At 45.7% G+C, this 17,699-nt stretch overlaps 1 non-coding gene across 1 annotated transcript; it reads left to right on the top strand.

The window, feature by feature from the left end:
* The first annotated feature begins 11,985 nt into the window (after positions 1-11,985).
* On the top strand, positions 11,986-12,092 carry LOC131830909 (U6 spliceosomal RNA). The gene has a single exon (XR_009353442.1). It is a non-coding gene; the product is annotated as a U6 spliceosomal RNA (small nuclear RNA).
* Positions 12,093-17,699: the final 5,607 nt, after the last annotated feature.

Genomic DNA, 17,699 nt, shown 5'->3' with positions numbered 1-17,699 from the left:
GTGATGAGCTCTGTTCTCAGGCATCTATGTGCGCCCAATCTGTCACCAATCCAATCCCACCAGAGCAGAAAAAGCAAATGGCTCACCAAAAGTGGGTGTACCTTCAACACGTGCACAGTTAGCCCTGGAAGGGAGCTCCCAGTTGGTCACTGCTGAAGCTCCCTCCTGGTCACCTGGTTGGAGGGGCGGGGGAAGGAACGATGTGACCAGTTGTCACCAATGTGATGTGAGCAGAAATGCCATAGATTACAGCCCAGCCAGGGCTCTCAGGAAGTGGGAGCACTTTCTCCACTCTTTCCGCACCACTGGCTGTGGACTCTGAAGTCTTAGAGGATCCTAATCAACAAGATGGAAAGAGACTGGGTCCCTGGACCAACATATGGAAGAAACCCACCCTCTGGCCTTCAACCCTGAAGTAGATGTGAGGGCCTACTTAATCAGAGGGAGCCATTTTGTTGTTTATGCAGTAAACTTAGATTGACTCTGCCCTCCCAGAGGAACTTACTTGCAAAGCCTAGATACAAGGGCGGGTCAGGCCAGATGAAGACATCCAATCAGTGAGGCACGCATATATCTACTAGAGTAAATTGAAATTCAATTGGCCGCCCATGTGTAACCTAGCAGGATTTTTTGTATATGGGAAACCTAGCATGACTGTGCAGTTTTCTCTGTGTATTGCAATCTCATTGGCCACCTGTGTATAGCCCAGCTAAACTACCTCTATAATAAAGTAAGTCTGAGAGGCTGGGAGAGGTCGCCTCTTTGCACGAGATGGCCCTGACGGGTCAGTTTGATTCTCGATGCTTGGCGCGAAATAAAGCTTTGCTTGATCTTCGCTTTGTATCAGTCTTGCTCCTTTGATTACGGACCCTAACAGTAGACAGTTACACGTGCAAGAAACCGGTCTCTATTGTTCTTTGCAACTGAAACTGTGGGTATTTTTTTTTTTTCAGCTGCTGGTGTTACATTAATACCACCACTGTTAAAATCCCCCCTGATTTACAATAGTTACATTTTACTTAGTCATGGCTATTCTCTGCCAAGCACTGTTCAGAATGTTTTACACATGGTCTCTTAACCCCCCGTGAAAAGGCCCCCCATTTGTCAGACATAGAAGCTGCAGCTCTAAAGGCATTAGAGAAGTTGAGGATTCGCCCTCCATCCAGCAAGTACGGAGCTGGAACTGAAATCAGGTGTGTGTCACTAGGAACCAGAGCGAAGCTAGGACTGTGAGGGGCTCAGTTCCGTGGAAATTTGTCTGCACAATGAAATGAGATTTCATCCTAGGCAGTTACTACTGCATCATACCGCTGCTTTCACGCACCTTCCCAAATGGCTTTTCTCTGCTGCCTCTGTCCTCTACTCTCCCTTACAAGGTAATAAGATAATTACTAATAAAACTCCCGATGGTATGCAGGAATTCTCCACCCATTCTGCCCTAGGCCTCTCCTGGAGCTCCCTTCTCTCCAGTGTCTCCTTGTATTTTGCTGCACAAAATGGTTGCTGTCAAGATGGTTTAATGTTCCTTGTAGGTCAAGGCTGTGGGTTGCTTCTGCAATGCCCTTATTGCTGACCTTGCCTCCTTCACCAGGTGTTGGTTTTTGTGGGGTTTTCCCCCCTTCCCTGTCTTGCACTGACGTACACACACAGAGCTAAAACAACAGTTGCAGTAAAGCCTCCCCAACCAAGGAGAGCACTAACATATGGGGAGGTGGGGGATGGTGAAATCAGCCCCGAAAGCCCCTATACTCCTCGCTCCCCACCCATTCTGGGAGCCTAAAGTCAGACTCCCTGCTGTGGTCTTGCTGGCTGAGTCCAGCATGGCTCACGAGCCCACCATCCCTGTCTTCACCTCACAACCTCTGCCACTTCCCACGCAGGAATTTGACCAGTGCGGGGGTCACAGTCCTTGCATAGCTCCTCTAGTCATCTTCAGCCATGTGCAGAAGTTACCTGCATGGTGAGAGCGTGGGTGCTAGTTCAGAGTGAGCCTGAGCTGTCTTTGGATGGGGTGCAAAGATTCTGCTCAAGTCAGTCAGGAACCAAAAAGAGCAAGAGAAAAGGGAAACCAAAGTCCCCATGGGTGACAGTGCCCACGCCTGGAACCAGATCTTGTACGTAGGAGGCACTCCTTTATAACTTGCAGAAACAATTGAATGAACAATTAGCAAATGAGTAAGTAGGTGTTCCAGGCATGTAAGATGTGTCCGGAAGGGGAACGAGGGATTTAAGATATCGAAAAGATCAGAGAAAGCTCCATGGACAAGAGCCCCAAGTGGGGATGGGAAAGGCTGAGTAGGAGCTTCCTATGGGGACACAAGGACGCTCATTTCGGGGATACTTCCACCTCAACTTTATAGCTACATGGGGGAACAGAGACTTGCCATAACGTCACCTTGGGTGTGTGTGCCAAAAACGAGGGTCTCTTCTTTTCCTGACTCATTTATCCACCTCTAATTAGATCCTCATGGGCCTCTGATTACCATGCCGAAGCAGCGGATGAGAAAACAGCCTGGAAGGCAGGCTCATGGCAAAGCAATGGCAACGGATGGGAGACCCGGGACACCCGCAAACACTGAGACCCAGTAAGACCTGCCCTGGGCATGCACATCACAAGCGGATCTCACTTAACCCTTTCAATGACCCTTGGAGGAAAACTCCAGCACTGGAGTTAGTGTGGTTTATTCCTGGTCAAGGGCTTGGCAGGGACAGAAGCAGAACTCAAATGCAGGCTGTCGGACACAGAGCATGTGCTTTTCACTCCGGTACCAGGACACCTGCACACCAGTTGGTGAAGACAAGCAAGACCCATCTCTGACCACCACAGGCTGAGGCTCCAGAAGGAAATAACTTCTGGAAACAAATCGCGCAGTGCACAGGCGCACCGCCCAGGGTAGACAATGGGATTGAAATACAGTCGGCACTTCGGGGGTAACACAGTGTCCTGGTGCTGGAGCAAAGAAGGAAGCCTTTGCCTTCCCATCAGACTTGGCCCTCTAAGCCACGTGTCTCGGGGTTGTGCCCAGAGTCGGTTCCTTTTTCTAACTTCTCGTGCCCAGCCAAGGCAGTTTCTTAATGTGCTCAAAGGTGTTGTATGCTGTATCCATAATCTGCCTTCAGGCTTTGTGTTTCCTTCATGGTATGCTACAGAAGATATTTTGGAAGGTCTCAGGGTCCACCAGGCTGACATTCAAATCCCTGTTATGCAGCTTACAGATTAAACTTGCTGTGTGACCTGGAGCAACTAGTTGAACTGCTCAGTATATCCAAAGCCCCGTTTACAGGTTCAGGGTAATGTTACAGGTCTCAGCGGGAAATTCTGAAACTTGAATTAACGATGAAGTTCCAAGTATAACATGAGTCGGCTTCAGTGTTTAACAAATTGTTAATTCCCAAGAATAAATCTGAAACAGAAGTCTAGACAAAGCCTGAAGTACTTCCCAGAGCAGAAGGACTTGCTCAGAGAAGACATTTCATGACTGTTTTTTCATGACAAGTTCTTGTCACATGCAAGAGTCGACCCAGAAGCTTCCTGGCTTGGGCACCATCAACCTGCCTCTCCAGCTCACTGGTGGGTAAGGGCTAAAATAACAGAGGACCATACTCCTGTTCAAAGACTAAGCAAGCACGAGAGGCTTCTAGGAAGAGGCATGAACACGACTTGGAGTAGTAGAGCTTTACACTGAAGAACTGATAGCCTGAGTTCTTGCCCCAGCTCTAACATCAGCCCCTTGTGTCACACCAATAACAGCATTCCCCGATAAATGAAATAAGCTAAACCTTGGACGAATGGGTCATGAGCCCACCTACCATAGCATTATTGCCTGATGAGATCATATCTAATTACCACATTAAACAGTGCCTAGCATATACACAAGCACAAAACTGTTGCCAGTGTCTCACACTTCGTTTATCTTGCACTCTTACAGGAATCACATACAGGCATTTATATGCAACTGCTCTGCAAGCTGTAGGGCTCTTTGTAAATATAAATGATGACCTCATGAGTAACACCAGACCCCTCTGGCCTCAGTTTCCCCACCGTTAAAGGATAGAGCATATAGCCTGTCCTCTACCACCCCCACCTCACCCATCTTGCAGGCTGATGAACAATCAGGTTAAGAGAAGAATGGGCAAGGGTAGTTGGAAGCCAATTCACTCTGCAATAGGGGTCATCCGTGGTCCTGTTAACGTGATACAAGCCAACAGAGAGCAAGGATTTTCTGGGAAAGAGAAATCACCATTTCAAGAAAGAGTTCATTCCCATGACCCACCCTACAAGGAGTCCTGGGGCCATTTTTACTAGGTTGTGGAGACCAAACCTCTGTCAGACAACTACACAACAACATTTCTCAGGTCTCTGAAAATGACAAAGCCCTCAGAGCTCTTTGTCAGAGCCTCTGGAGCCCACGATAGAGTTGAAGAATCCAGAGCCCCCGCTGCCTCTGACCCTTCACAGTGTTGTCCCCAGGGTCCTCATGCAGCCACAATGGGACAGTTCAGATGCCTGCTGGGGAGAAGCATGAGGAAAGAGCTCAAGAAACAATGGTTCTGGCTTAATTAAGGGCCTGTCCCTGTGCACAGAGAGCACCTGGGGAAAGGAAATGCTAGCAAGCAGGCAGGGCAAGGTGAGGCAACACAGTCCTGGACCTACCTAACTGAAGTTTCCTGCTGTCCAAAGCCCTCCCTCTTTTCCCCCTCCCCACCCCACTAGGAATAAGGATCAGTTCAGCATCCTTCTGATTGATAACCAGGCCCCTGAATAGGTCAGGTCCTCCTGGACATGTGTCTCCATGTGGCTCAGTAGAAGTGGCATTTGAGAGGAGAAATGTCAGAGAGAAAGGTCTTGAAATAAAGATGCTGACTTCTGTAGCTGTTGAAGCCTCTGAGCCCTACGGCTCCAAAGGCCACCCTCGAGGCTCTTCATACAGATCTGCAAAGGGGAAAGCTCTGGGGCGTTGTCCTCCCCATGCTCTAGGAAGACCTCCACTCAGCTCTCCGGCCCACTTCCACACACCCAGCTCCTAGGGACCCAGGCCATGACTGGTTGTTCTCGACTCGAGTGCAGAAATAAAGACCCATCTGGAGCTTCTGATTCAAGGAGAAGAGACAGCTGCAGATAAAGGCCTTGTAGTACACCAAGGATACTGAGCAGAGACTGCAGGAGTCCAGAAAAGGAGCTTACCCAAATCTGGGGAGCAGGGAAGTCTGAAAAAACAGGTTCCAGAGTGGGGTCAGAAAAGGGTAAGAAAAAGAGCCAAGCACCGGGGGCAGGGCGGGGGGGACGGCTTCCCAGCAGGGAGAGCGTCCTATGCAAATCCATCGAGGTACCAGTCTGTAGACTGAGCACATAGGTTCTAAGGGGCTGAGATTGCTGGAGAAAGAGGAAAGAGTGATGCCAGGTCAGAAAAGGTGGCAGGATGGGCATCCCAAGAGGTTGCACAGGTTGCAGGCAGAGAGCAGGGAGGAGCTGCCGCAGAGCCTGGAACAGGCAGCCAGGCGCTCCGGTTCTGGCTGCCACACAGAACTGTGGGACAGAGCAAAGCAGGTGGACATGGAGCTCCTACTTAGGAAGCAGAGAGGATCTAGATGAGAAGTGAATGGTGGCCCAGGTAGACAAGAGTCAGGAGGAGTCCAGCTATTCCCCAGGTCGAACCCCCAAGATCTGGAGCCTGCTGCAATCAGGAGTTTGATATTTGAAAGAGATGAATAGAGGGACAGGCAGGCTGCTGGCTCCAAAGAACACAATGATGGAGGGTGGCCCCATCAGCCAGAGCAGAGCTCTTTACATTGAGGAGAGCCATGGTTGGGATGCAGAGGGGGTTTGAGGGGTCTGCAAGACTTGCATGAAGAAATGAAGACCCAGAAGCTAGATTATCACGCTGTAGCTCCTTCCTGCCACCCCACTGCAAGGACCCTGCCTGGCAATTCACATTGCACAAGAAACGCCATGTGACTGAATGCTTTGAGGTATAGGGCAAATCGCTGGAGAACTCCTGAGACACAGAGGTGGGGAGGGATGGAGAAGCATATGAACACTTCCTGAGACAAGGATGCATTCAGCTGTATACACAGTTCACTTAACTGGATTCTTACTTACATCGATCTGGGAAGTGGTGTCATTCTCATTTTGCAGAAGATGCTGAAGACACAAAGGACCAAAATAGGTTACCCTTGCCCACAGCTTCTAAGTGGCCTGCCTACACTTCAAACCCCACCCTGGCTTGTGCCACAGCGGTTCAGCACTCCAGCTATGGACCTGAGGGTGCCTGGGTGACACCTTGGCTGTCACCCATTAACTGTGTGGCTTTTGAGAAGATCCTTAAGAACTCTGAGGCAATGTCAACTACAAAATACGAATGTATAGGATACACACCTCCTGGAATGGTTGGAGAATTAAATGAGATCTTCCAGGTAAGCCTAGAGCACAGCTCCACGAGCATTCAGCAGGTATCAGTGGACACTGCTCCAGAGCTCATGTCCCGGCCTCAGGACAGTGTGGTCAGAGCCAGCAGAAGTGGGGCCTGTGGTTGAGGAAGGGGTTGTTCTTCTTCTAAGAATAAAGTGATTTCATGCACTTGCAGGTAAGCAGCCCCAGTTAGACATAGAGGCCACCTGATGGCATTTCATCTTTTTCCTTGAGAAGCGGATCAAACGCACCAATAAGGGAAAATCCAGAACCTTCTCCCTGGTGTTGTTTGTCGGTGAGTTCATTCTTCTCTTCCTTTGGTAACGTACTCACGCTTATACCATAACACGTATTCTAGAAGGGAAATCAATATATCATCTCTCTCTCCTGTGCGTGTATACATACCCACACACACACAGTTTTGCCAAAAAAAAAAGAAGAAGAAGAAGAAGAAGAAAAGAAAGAAAAAAAGAAAAAAGCATAGAAAAAAATCACTTTGGCCTTAACAAGTTGCACCAGTGCTTCCTAAGTGTCCGCCCGGGTTCAGCAACCTCAGTATCATGTGAGAGCTTGTTAGGAGTGTGAATTCCCAAGTCCTACCCCAGACCTATTATTGAACCAGAAGTTTTGGGAGCTGGACCCTGCTCCTGACTGACAAATTCTCCAGGTAATTCTGATGCTCTCAAGCTGGAGACCCACTGTCTTAGATAAAGGCAGAAGAGTCACCGAACTCACCACTCACTGGAGTAAAGGTTAAAGGAAGCTGGTGGGGTCAATCCTTATACCCTCTAACCTCAGCATCAAACATCCTACCCACCCCCACCCCCCCTTTTTTTTTTCCATCTCCCACATCCTGAGCTACAGAAAATGGCTCGTGGCCACCTGGGTTATCTGTCATTTTGTTTGTTTTTTATAAGATTTTTTTTTTCGATTTCTTTGACATAGAGAGAGATCATGAGTAGGCAGAGAGGCAGGCAGAGAAAGAGGAGGAAGCAGGCTCCCTGCTGAGCAGAGACCCCAATGAGGGGCTCCATCCCAGGACCCTGAGATCATGACCTGAGCGGAAGGCAGAGGCTTAAGCCACAGAGCCACCCAGGCACCCCTAATATCTGTCATTTTGAAGAGGGTATCTCCAAGCAGCAGGTCCTAACCTGGTCCTTCCCTGACCCAAGGATTCTTCAGCCCTAAATCTAAAGCCAGAAAAATATTTTCCAGAACAAACCACATAACTTTTCCCCAAGTCATCCCATCCATCAGATGCCTGAAAAAGCAGTCAATGTAGTTATGTATGTAGCTTTTATGCCAAGAAATGCATATGCCCCCAGAGGTTAGGCTGACAGCTCAAGTGAGTCAAGTTCCCTGGCTTGGGGAGTGGTCAGGAATGGTAGGGCTTGTGGAAAATGAAGGGGGCATGACAATCTTAAAGAGCAACTGATTGCACAAAAGCTGCAGCTTTTCAGGGTGTGAATCTAACGTGGCCAGAGTCTTCCCAGCATTTCAGGAGAAGCCAGAAATCCAAATGTTTGTAGGAAATCCTCTCCCATATAAGTGTTAGCACAATTGTTTTCCAAACACAATGTGTATCACACAGCTGTGGGCCAGACTTGGCTACAGGCTGATCATGACCTTTGCTCTACAGAAACAGTTGTTTAAGAAACAAATTAAAAAAAAAAAAAAAAAAGGGGAGGGGGGAGCCATCAGGGAGTTTTTTACTACAATTAACTTCGTTGCTGATTGTCCTGTCTTTTCAGATAATGACTTCTATTAAATGGGCCTTGGAATCTCCAGGACCAGTGAACACCTCTAGAGGACATTGGTGAGACAGCACTGACCACCTGCAGTTCCCTTCCTAAAAATCAGTCACTCCTGCAAATTAGAAGGGAAACACAAATACAGAAGAGGAGACACTGACTGCTGTGTGCATCTGTCCCTGGACTGGATTGTCTCCTCCAAGGACACTCCTTGAGTAAACAGTGACATCCACTGGCTAAAAATTAGATCCTGAGTCCTAGTCATGAAAAAAAGAAAAAGAAGAAGAAGGAAGGAAGGAAGAAAAGGAAAGAAAAGAAACCTCCTGTCAGGTTTTAAGCAAGATAGTGCCGATCCAGGGTGGGAATATTCAGGTACTGACAGACGGCTAACAGGAATGAATCCAGAACCAAGAGCAAGACTTGGGAAGAACATGGATTTGAATAAGAACAAGAAAGAAATGTGATTCCTATACATGCTGGGCTGCGTTACATTTCAGCATCACAGAGATCTTGCTGTGCTCAGGATCAGCTGTTGCACGCTAGAACCAGAAGGGACCTGTGGTTCTATATTAACTAATACAGGCTCCTCAACCCTATATGGTTACCAAGCCCTTAAAATGGGATTAGCCCAAACTGCAATATGCTATAAGCGTAAGCTACACACTAATTTTGAAGACCTATTAATGAAAAAAGTTACAAGACCACTCATAATTTTTATATGGATGACATGTTGAAATAGTTGTATTAGGTTAAATAAAATATATTCTAAAAATTAACTTCACAGGTTACTTTTTTTTTTTAAAGATTTTATTTATTTGTCAGAGATCACAAGTAGGCAGAGAGGCAGGCAGAGACAGAGGGGGAAGCAGGCTCCCCGCTGAGCAGAGAGCCTGATGTGGGGCTTGATCCCAGGACCCTGGGATGGTGACCTCAGCCAAAAGCAGAGGCTTTAACCCACTGAGCCACCCAGGTGTCCCACACAGGTTATTTTTTTACTTCATTGTCACTATCAGAAAATTCAAAGTGTGCTTGGGTGGCTCAGTCGGTTAAGTGTCCAACTCTTGATCTCAGGTCAGGTCTTGAGATCAGGGCTGTGATTTCAATTCCCATGTTGGGCTCTACACTGGGCAAGGAGCCAGCTTAAAAGAAATTCAAAATCATGTATGTGGCTGGCACTCTATTTCAGTGTGCAACACAGTTATAGGTCATCTAGCGTAATCATTCTCAGTCCTGCTGGGTACCAGAAGCAGCTTGGGAGCTCGTAAAACACACAGATGTGCCCCCCAACCCCACCAGAGTCTCATTCAGTTGGCAGAGGGAATATAACAGGCAGAAACACGATAAATGTGCTCTCCTTCGAATTCCTTTCTCTATCATTTCTACATCTAAGCGGTCTTTGATTCCCCTGTATTTTATTGATCTGTAGTCCTCCTTAAGCACCACTTTCATCCTGTACTTCCCTGCTTGCAAATATATAATGCCTTTATTCATTTAGCAGACATTAGGCACCTACCCTGTGCTCCAGGCACTAAGAATACAGAATGAAGAAGACAGACCATTTCCTTCTCTCTTGGAGCTTATATTTGGGGTGGCGTGGGAGAGATCAATCAAATCAGTTAATCAAGAAAAATATCATGACATCAGGCTTAGCAAGAGAATTTTGGACTAGTCTCCTCAGGCAAGGACAAAAAAAGCTAAAATAAACAAAATGGCATTACATCTAGCTTAAAATCTTTTGCATGGTAAAGGAAATCATCAACAAAACAAAAAGACATTCTACTGAATGGAAGATATTTGCAAATCATACATACTGTAAGGGGTTAATACCCAAAATGAAGAATTTGCACAACTTATTTAAAAAAAAAAAAAAAGGCCAACAAACCCAGGTGCCTGGGTGCCTTAGTTGGTTAAGTGTCTACCTTGGGCTGTCCTGATCTGAGGGTCCTGGGATCAAGCCCCTCACCATCCCCTGTATTTGGCTCCCTGCTCAGGGGGGAGTCTGTTTCTCTCTCTCTGCTCCTCCCCCTGTTCATGCTCTCCTACTCTCTCAAATAAATAAGATCTTTTAAAAAAAGAGAAAAAAAAAAAAAATAGGCCAGCCACCTGGGTGACTCAGTTGGTTAAGTGTCTGCCTTTGGCTTAGGTCATGATCCCAGAGTCCCTGGATTGTGCCCCAGGGCAGTCCTCCTGCTCAGCAGGGAGTCTGTTTCTCCCTCTCCCTCTGTTCCTCCCCTTCACTTGTTCTCGAATAAATAAAATCTTTTTTTTAAATCCAATTAAAAAATGGGCAGAGGACTTGAATAAACATTTTTCCAAAGAAGACGTACAGATGGCAGACACATGAAAAGATGCTTAACATCACTCATCATCAGGGAAATGCAAATCAAGACCACAATGAGATATCACCTCACACCTGTCAAATTAGCTATTATCAAAAAGAAAAAAACAAGTTTTGGTGAGGATGCGGAGAAAAGGAGCCCTGGCACACGGTTAGCGGGAATGTGAATTGGTGCAGCGACTATAGAAAACAATATGGAGGATCTTCAAGAAATGATAACTACCATTTGATCCAGCAATTCCACTTCTGGGTATTTATCCAAAAAGCCAAAAACACCAATTTGAAGAGATATAGGCTCCCTATGTTCACTGCAACACTGTTTACAATATCCAAGTTATGGAAGCAACGTAAATGCTTACCAATAGATGAATAAAACCCACATGCACATATGTGCATACGTGCACGTGCACACACACATACACACACACACACACACACAGGAATATTATTCAGCCATAACCAAGAATGAAATGTTGGCATTTGCAACAATATGGAGGGACCAAGATGGTATCATGCTAAGTGAAATAAGTCAGAGACAAATACCATATGATTTCACTTACATATGGAACCTAACAAATAGACTAAAAAAATAAAAAACCATACTCACAGATATAGCAAACAAACTTCCAGTTATCAGAGTCAGGAGAAGAGTTTGGGACACAGGCAAAGAGGAGAAAGAGACTGACATACAATCTTAAAATTATAAAATACCTAAGTAATGGGGATGTAATGTACAGTACATGGAATATATTCATCATAGTGTAATAACTTTGCATAGTAACTAGACATCATAAGGATCATTTCATAATGTATAAAATTTAGATCACTATAATGTAAACCTAAAACTAATAGGGTTTATTATTTATTATTATTTATTATTTATTGTCAATTGTATTTTAATTAAAAGAATTTTTTTAAGAGACCTTTTTTTAAAGATTTTATTTGACACAGAGAGAAAGATCACAAGTAGGCAGAGAGGCAGGCAGAGAGAGGCGGGGAAGCAGGCTCCCTGCTGAGAGTTTCGATCCCAGAACCCTGAGATCATGACCAGTGCCAAAGGCAGAGGATTACGCCACTGAGCCACCCAGGCACCCCAATAAAAAATGTTTTAAGAAAAATATCAGCAGAGAACTAAAACAGAGAGATGGAAGATAAATTGGTTGATCATGTTAGGCAGCCATGGAAGGCCTCTCTGAGACAGTCCAGCTGAGGCCTAAGCGATGCCAGCCATGAGAAGATCGTGGGGCAAAGGAAATAGCCAGTACAAGGTTGCTGGTGCTTCTCTGAAGAATCCAAAGCAGCCATGGTGACTGAAGCAGAGCAAATTTAACTAGGATTGGGGTGGATGAGAAAAGGAGAGCAGAAGTGTTGAGGCTCTAGCAAGGAAGTACTACTTATGAAGAACAAATCAAAGACTCTACTTCTGGACTAGGTTAAGACAAAGCAGGGATGAGAGAAAGGACATTCCAAGCAGAGGGAACAATGTAGTGCTTGCTTCGGCAGCACATATACTAAAATTGGAACGATACAGAGAAGATTAGCATGGCCCCTGTGCAAGGATGACACGCAAATTCATGAAGCATTCAGTATTTTTTAAGAATAAATGAAACAAGATGGGATTGGGAGGGAGACAAACCATAAGTGACTCTTAATCTCACAAAACAAACTGAGGGTTGCTGGGGGGAGGGGGGTTGGGAGAATGGGGGTGGGGTTATGGACATTGGGGAGGGTATGTGCTATGGTGAGTGCTGTGAAGTATGTAGACCTGGCAATTCACAGACCTGTACCCCTGGGGATAAAAATATATTATATGTTTATTAAAAAAATAAATAAATACTTAAAAATAAATAAAAATTAAAAATTTTTAATTAAAAAAGTTAAATTTAAAAAAAAAAAGAAGGAACAATGTATACAAAGTTTCTGTGTTGGCAGGGAGACTGTCCCAAGAACTGGAAGGCGACCCATGTGCCTGCATCATAGTGAGCAAGGGTGGGGGAGAAGGACCTCAAAATCACTGTCAGGAATGTGGGCATTGAGAAAATGCTTTGAGAAGGGGGTGCATTCATACTTCTAAAAAAAATAAAGCTATATATAAATTAATGTGCTTGATTATGTTGGAACATCTTTAGAAGGCTATACAAGAAACTGGTAATCGGAAAACATACTTTCATTGTATACCTTATACATGTATTTCTTTTGAAAAAGATGAAAACTAAGTTGATAGAAAAGATTTATCAGGACCCTTACACTTACAGTTTGCTCTGGCTGGAATGTTCTACCCCAGGACTTATGTGTGATTCATGCCCCCATATCATTCAGTTTTTGCTCAAGTGTTAGTTCATTGAAGAGTCCCTTACTGACCGCTCTATATAAAAGGGCACCCCGGTCACTAGACCCAGCTTTATTTTCTTCATAACACTTCAAATTATATTGTTTCCAATAAAACACACCATCAGGAAATTGATCTGTCCCACTGACCAATACTGGACACATATCTAGTAACAAAACACTTAGGCCACTATAAGTACTCCATACCTATCTGTTGAAGGAACAAGGAAAACATTGTTTGGCTATAATGTGAAGGGAAAAACCAGAGAAGGACCAAGGCAAAGGAACAGAAAGGTGGTTAGAAGACTATTTTAACAGTCTGGATGAGAAACAATAGCTTGGAGTAGGGCAATGACAGAGAAGGAGAGTTCAAAACATATGTGTAGGTTGAGGGAGTTACATGATATACAGGGAGAGAGAAGGGAAGGCATTTATCAAGAATGACTAAGGATGGATGGTGATGATATTTATTGAACTGGAGAATATTAGAAGACGGATTCTAAGGTAGAAGATCTTGAATTTGATTTCAGAACAGTTGAGCTTGACATACTGTTGAGAAAGCCAAATGGAAATATTAAGAAGGCTGTTGGATTCGGACATATTTATGGCTGAGATAAAATGATAGGTCTCATATTTGCTTAAAATATACCAGCCAAGGGGCGCCAGGGTGGCTCAGTTGGTTAAGCAACTGCCTTCGGCTCAGGTCACGGTCCGGGAGTCCCAGGATCGAGTCTCGCATCAGGCTCCCAGCTCCATGGGGAGTCTGCTTCTCCCTCTGACCTTCTCGCCTCTCGTGCTCTCTCTCACTGTCTCTCAAATAAATAAATAAAAATATTTAAATATATATATATATATATACACCAGCCAAGAGGAGGAGGAGGCAACAGAGGTAGAGGAAACAGTATGGCAAGAAGTTGGTTGTTGAAACTGGTAAGTAAGTAGGGGTGGTGCATTATTCTAATTTTTTACATGTTTGAAATTTTCCAGAAAGAAAAAGTGCCTTAAGGAATACAGTTGGATGTATAAGTCTGGAGCTAAGAGGAAAGGCTCAGACTGAAATATAAAATTGGATGACACATATTTAGAGATGGTCATTGAAAATAAAATCTCCTAGGCAGAAAGGAGAGCATGACAGGATTGAAAGAGACAGCAGACCTCATTCTTGTAGAAATCTATCACTTAGTGGCTGGGTAGAGGCAGAGAAGCCTGCAGAAGAAAATAAATGTAATGGCCAAAGAAGAGAAAGAAGTGAGCATGACTCCAGAGATGTTTGTCTCAAATCAATGCTTTTGAGGAGCGAACTTTAGTAGCTTAGAGAAAAGACAGATTAGATCAGTTTGAGTACCTAACAAACTGACAGTTGGAGGAGCCCCCACTTAGGGCAACCTGGGTCAGGACAACAATCTTAGGTAGAAAGATTTCCTTCCAGCATGAAAAGAACGTCTCAGGAATGAGAGGTGCCCAGAGAGTCTTGCACTTGTTAACAAATGTCCCTGGTATAATAGAGGATCAGACACCAGAGAGATGCAGAAGAAACCCCTGGGCAAGGAAAGGTGTTTGCCAACAGAGCTTGAGGACGAACTGGGAGAAATACCAGTGATGAGAGTGAGCAGGGGCCCAGGGAAAAGGCACCTCTTCCAGCCCCACTCTGCTAATCAGACATTTGCTCGTATCATCATTGCTTTGGAAGTCTTTTCTTCTCTCCTGGATTTTGATCTAGTTTCTTTGTTCTCCCTTTCACAACCCTTGGTGCAGAAGACAAGAAAACACTCAATGAGTGAAGAGTGAGTGAGTACAGGAGGGAAGGCCCAGCCCTCCTCAGTTCCATGGATGCTGCCCCTCCAAGAACTTAGAAGCCTGACCTCCCAGGTGCAAATCTAGGCTCTCTTCCAAGCAAAGTGATTTAACCAGCAAGGGGCCTCATCTCTCCATGCTTCACCATCAGGAAGATATCCCCATCTGATAGACCAGTTGTGAGCATCTGACACAGCACTATAGGAAGAACAGCTAGAGCAGCTGGGAAATAATAAGCACTAAGTGTTAACTCTTATTATTTTCTACTTATCCCAAACACCTGCCCCGTACTCCAAGTCCGATCTAATGCCTCTATAACCTTGACTCTGGGTTTTGTCTAAAGGCCAAAAGTGCCTTCCCCATAACTGAGCTTGACCACACGGCTGACATCCGAGCATCTTTCGAGGCCCAGGTCCCCTGCCATGACCCCACACACACACAGCCAGGCACACCCTACTTGCTGATCCATATGTTCACCATCCTGCTGTATAATGGAACACTGACTTTCTAGACTGTTTTTCTCTAGACAGAAACCCCTGGAGGCCAGAGATGGGGTCTCACCCTCTCCAAACAACCTGTACTCAAGTCACCATCTGGCACAGAAAAGACACCTGATGAAGGTTTCATGAGGACGTAAACGTTGAACTTGGAATCAGAGACTGGGGTTTGTGTGTTGGCCCTGCTAGGAAGTTATTCTAGGCTTTGGGTATCAGTTTGTAATCTGGAAGATGGTGCTTGCTATGCCTGCCTTATGATATAGCTGTGAGGATTAAAATAGCCAAAGGAATGTGAGGTAGAATTGCTACTGCTTCCGCATCTCCTTGAGGATTCGGGGGCTCAGGTAAATCCTTCAGCATGCACTTGGCCCTCCACTAACTGGCCACCGAGCCTGTTCTCCTTGTTAGCCTGTTTTCAACCTCTTCAGCTAGGAGTCCAGCCTCTCCACCTGGCTGTTAAGGCACTGAGACCTGGAATTTTCCTTCTGTCTCTTTTAATAAATGCAGGTGCAGCTTCCTTTAATGGGCTGTCAGTGGGCAGTAAGAATCCAGACTGCACAATTATGTGAAACAAATGCTTAGCCTCTCTGCTAACAGCTATGAAGCTCAGAAAACCCTTGTTCTGGGAAGTCAAGATTCCAGGGTCTGTATGTTAAGAGCACAGCCCGCTGCTGTTAAGATACAGCCTTGTTCTTGCACTTTTAGCATTATTTTCGTCTTAAACTTGGGAGTTTACACAGCAGGATAGGATGGCAGAGGGTAAAAGAGGATGATGGCTACTCTTTAGAGAAATAACCTGCAAACAATTACTCCTTAGATGCCCAACCTTGCCTGCCCAACCTTCATTTCCAGACACCCCCCACCCCATTAGCTGGGCCCTTTTTTCACTACTTTTAATAGCCATAGCTCAGCCCTATAGCCCATGGCTGAGCCCCTGTGGAAGTGAGGTCCTACGGAATTCATGCTTGTGTGAATCAAGTCCTAGATGCTGCCCCAGCCATCCAGCTGTCCACAGGGACAGGGTCAGTTGTGAGCAGCTCAAAAATAATAATAATAAATAAATAGAAAACAAAAACAACATCTTCCAGGTCCCTAGAAGGCCACATGGGCCCACTATGTTGCATATTAATACAAATCCACCTCATGTCTGTCTTAATCCAAACCAGAACCCATTGTTGGCAGCCGTGCTCCTCCCATAAAAGAGCCCTCAAGAATACAAGTTCTGGATTCACTCGGCTAGGGACTCTATTCAAAGTCCGGTAAGAAGTTTGGGACTCTTTTTTGTTATTCCAGCTCAGTGGGGAGCTAGTGTCAGCTGTTGCTTATGCTTTCACCTTCCAAGATGAAAAATAGAACATTTGACATGGGATGTAGGTCCTGCTTTCTGGACCACGATCGTTAGTATTTAACCGGTGTTTACTGAGTACCTAGTATTGTGCTGGTTGGAAAGAGAGGCAGTTAACCGAACTGGAAGAGGTGAGGTTTCTGGGATGGATGGCGGAGACAAAGGAAGGTAAAAGAAGCAGGCAGCTTACAGAACTCTTCTGCAGATGGAGGGAGCCAGAACAGGAGAGCAGAGGTCTAACCATGAGCTCTGGAGACTGACAGCAGGCCTGAGGGCTCGCTCTGCTCCTGCCTCCCTTAGCTGGAGACTGAGCAAATCCCTGAGAATTTCTCCATCTGAGGTCCTTCCTCCACACAATGGAGGGGACAATTCCTCTTTTCAAGGGGTTCACTGTGACTTAAGAGGCATTCAGCAAATATTAGCTTCCTACCCCTTAAGCTCGTCAATCAGGAGCTGGAGAACCACTGGGCTTTGGAAGCAGAACCAAATTTGGAGCTCCAGTTCTCTAGTGTTTGCTGTGTGGGGCTGGGAAAGTAACCTACGACCTCAGCGCCTCATCCCCTCTGCTCTCCCATGGAGATTATAATGCTTACCTTGTGGGGCAGAAGGGGACAAAGCAGTTCATGCACCTCAAGGCCTGGCAGGCACTAGGTGTTGCCCAGTCCAGACCCTCTGATCCCAGAGATCCCCACCCTGAAGGGGCCATGGTTTGAACTTTGCTTACCAGCCTATCTCAGAGGTTTGGCCCCAAATCCCCCAGGGCATGGGAAGTGAAGAACATTCTCTGAAGGAATGAATTTCCTGATCTTTCCAATGGCAAAACAAAGACCCAAGGATGTTAATTCACCTTTTCGAGGGGAATGTTGAACAAAGAAAGTCAGTGGTGACCAAACCTGGGGATCTTTCCAGACAGGAAGCAACAGAGTACACCCCAGAGACCCCAGAATGGGGGGGGGGGACCTGACAGGCACATGTGAATGCTCCTCCTGCCTCCAGCTTGAGATGCAAAAATTACACAAAGGCCTTAGGGCTGGGGTGGGGGGAAACCATTTTTCAGTTTGATTAAGAAAAAGTAGCTCAGGGTTTGTGACTACATGGGGAGAGGACCCAGCATGCTGTGATTCGTGGGGTCCCTTAAGCTCTATTGGCAAGATTCAGGGTGACGTGCTAAAGTATAGCAACCTAATTTTCACCTCCACATTATGTTCTGATCAATGCAAAACGGGAGCAGGTCTGA

The sequence above is a fragment of the Mustela lutreola genome, chromosome 4 (assembly GCF_030435805.1).
Source record: "Mustela lutreola isolate mMusLut2 chromosome 4, mMusLut2.pri, whole genome shotgun sequence".
NCBI lineage: Eukaryota > Metazoa > Chordata > Mammalia > Carnivora > Mustelidae > Mustela > Mustela lutreola.
This window is presented reverse-complemented; position numbering and strand designations above follow the sequence as displayed.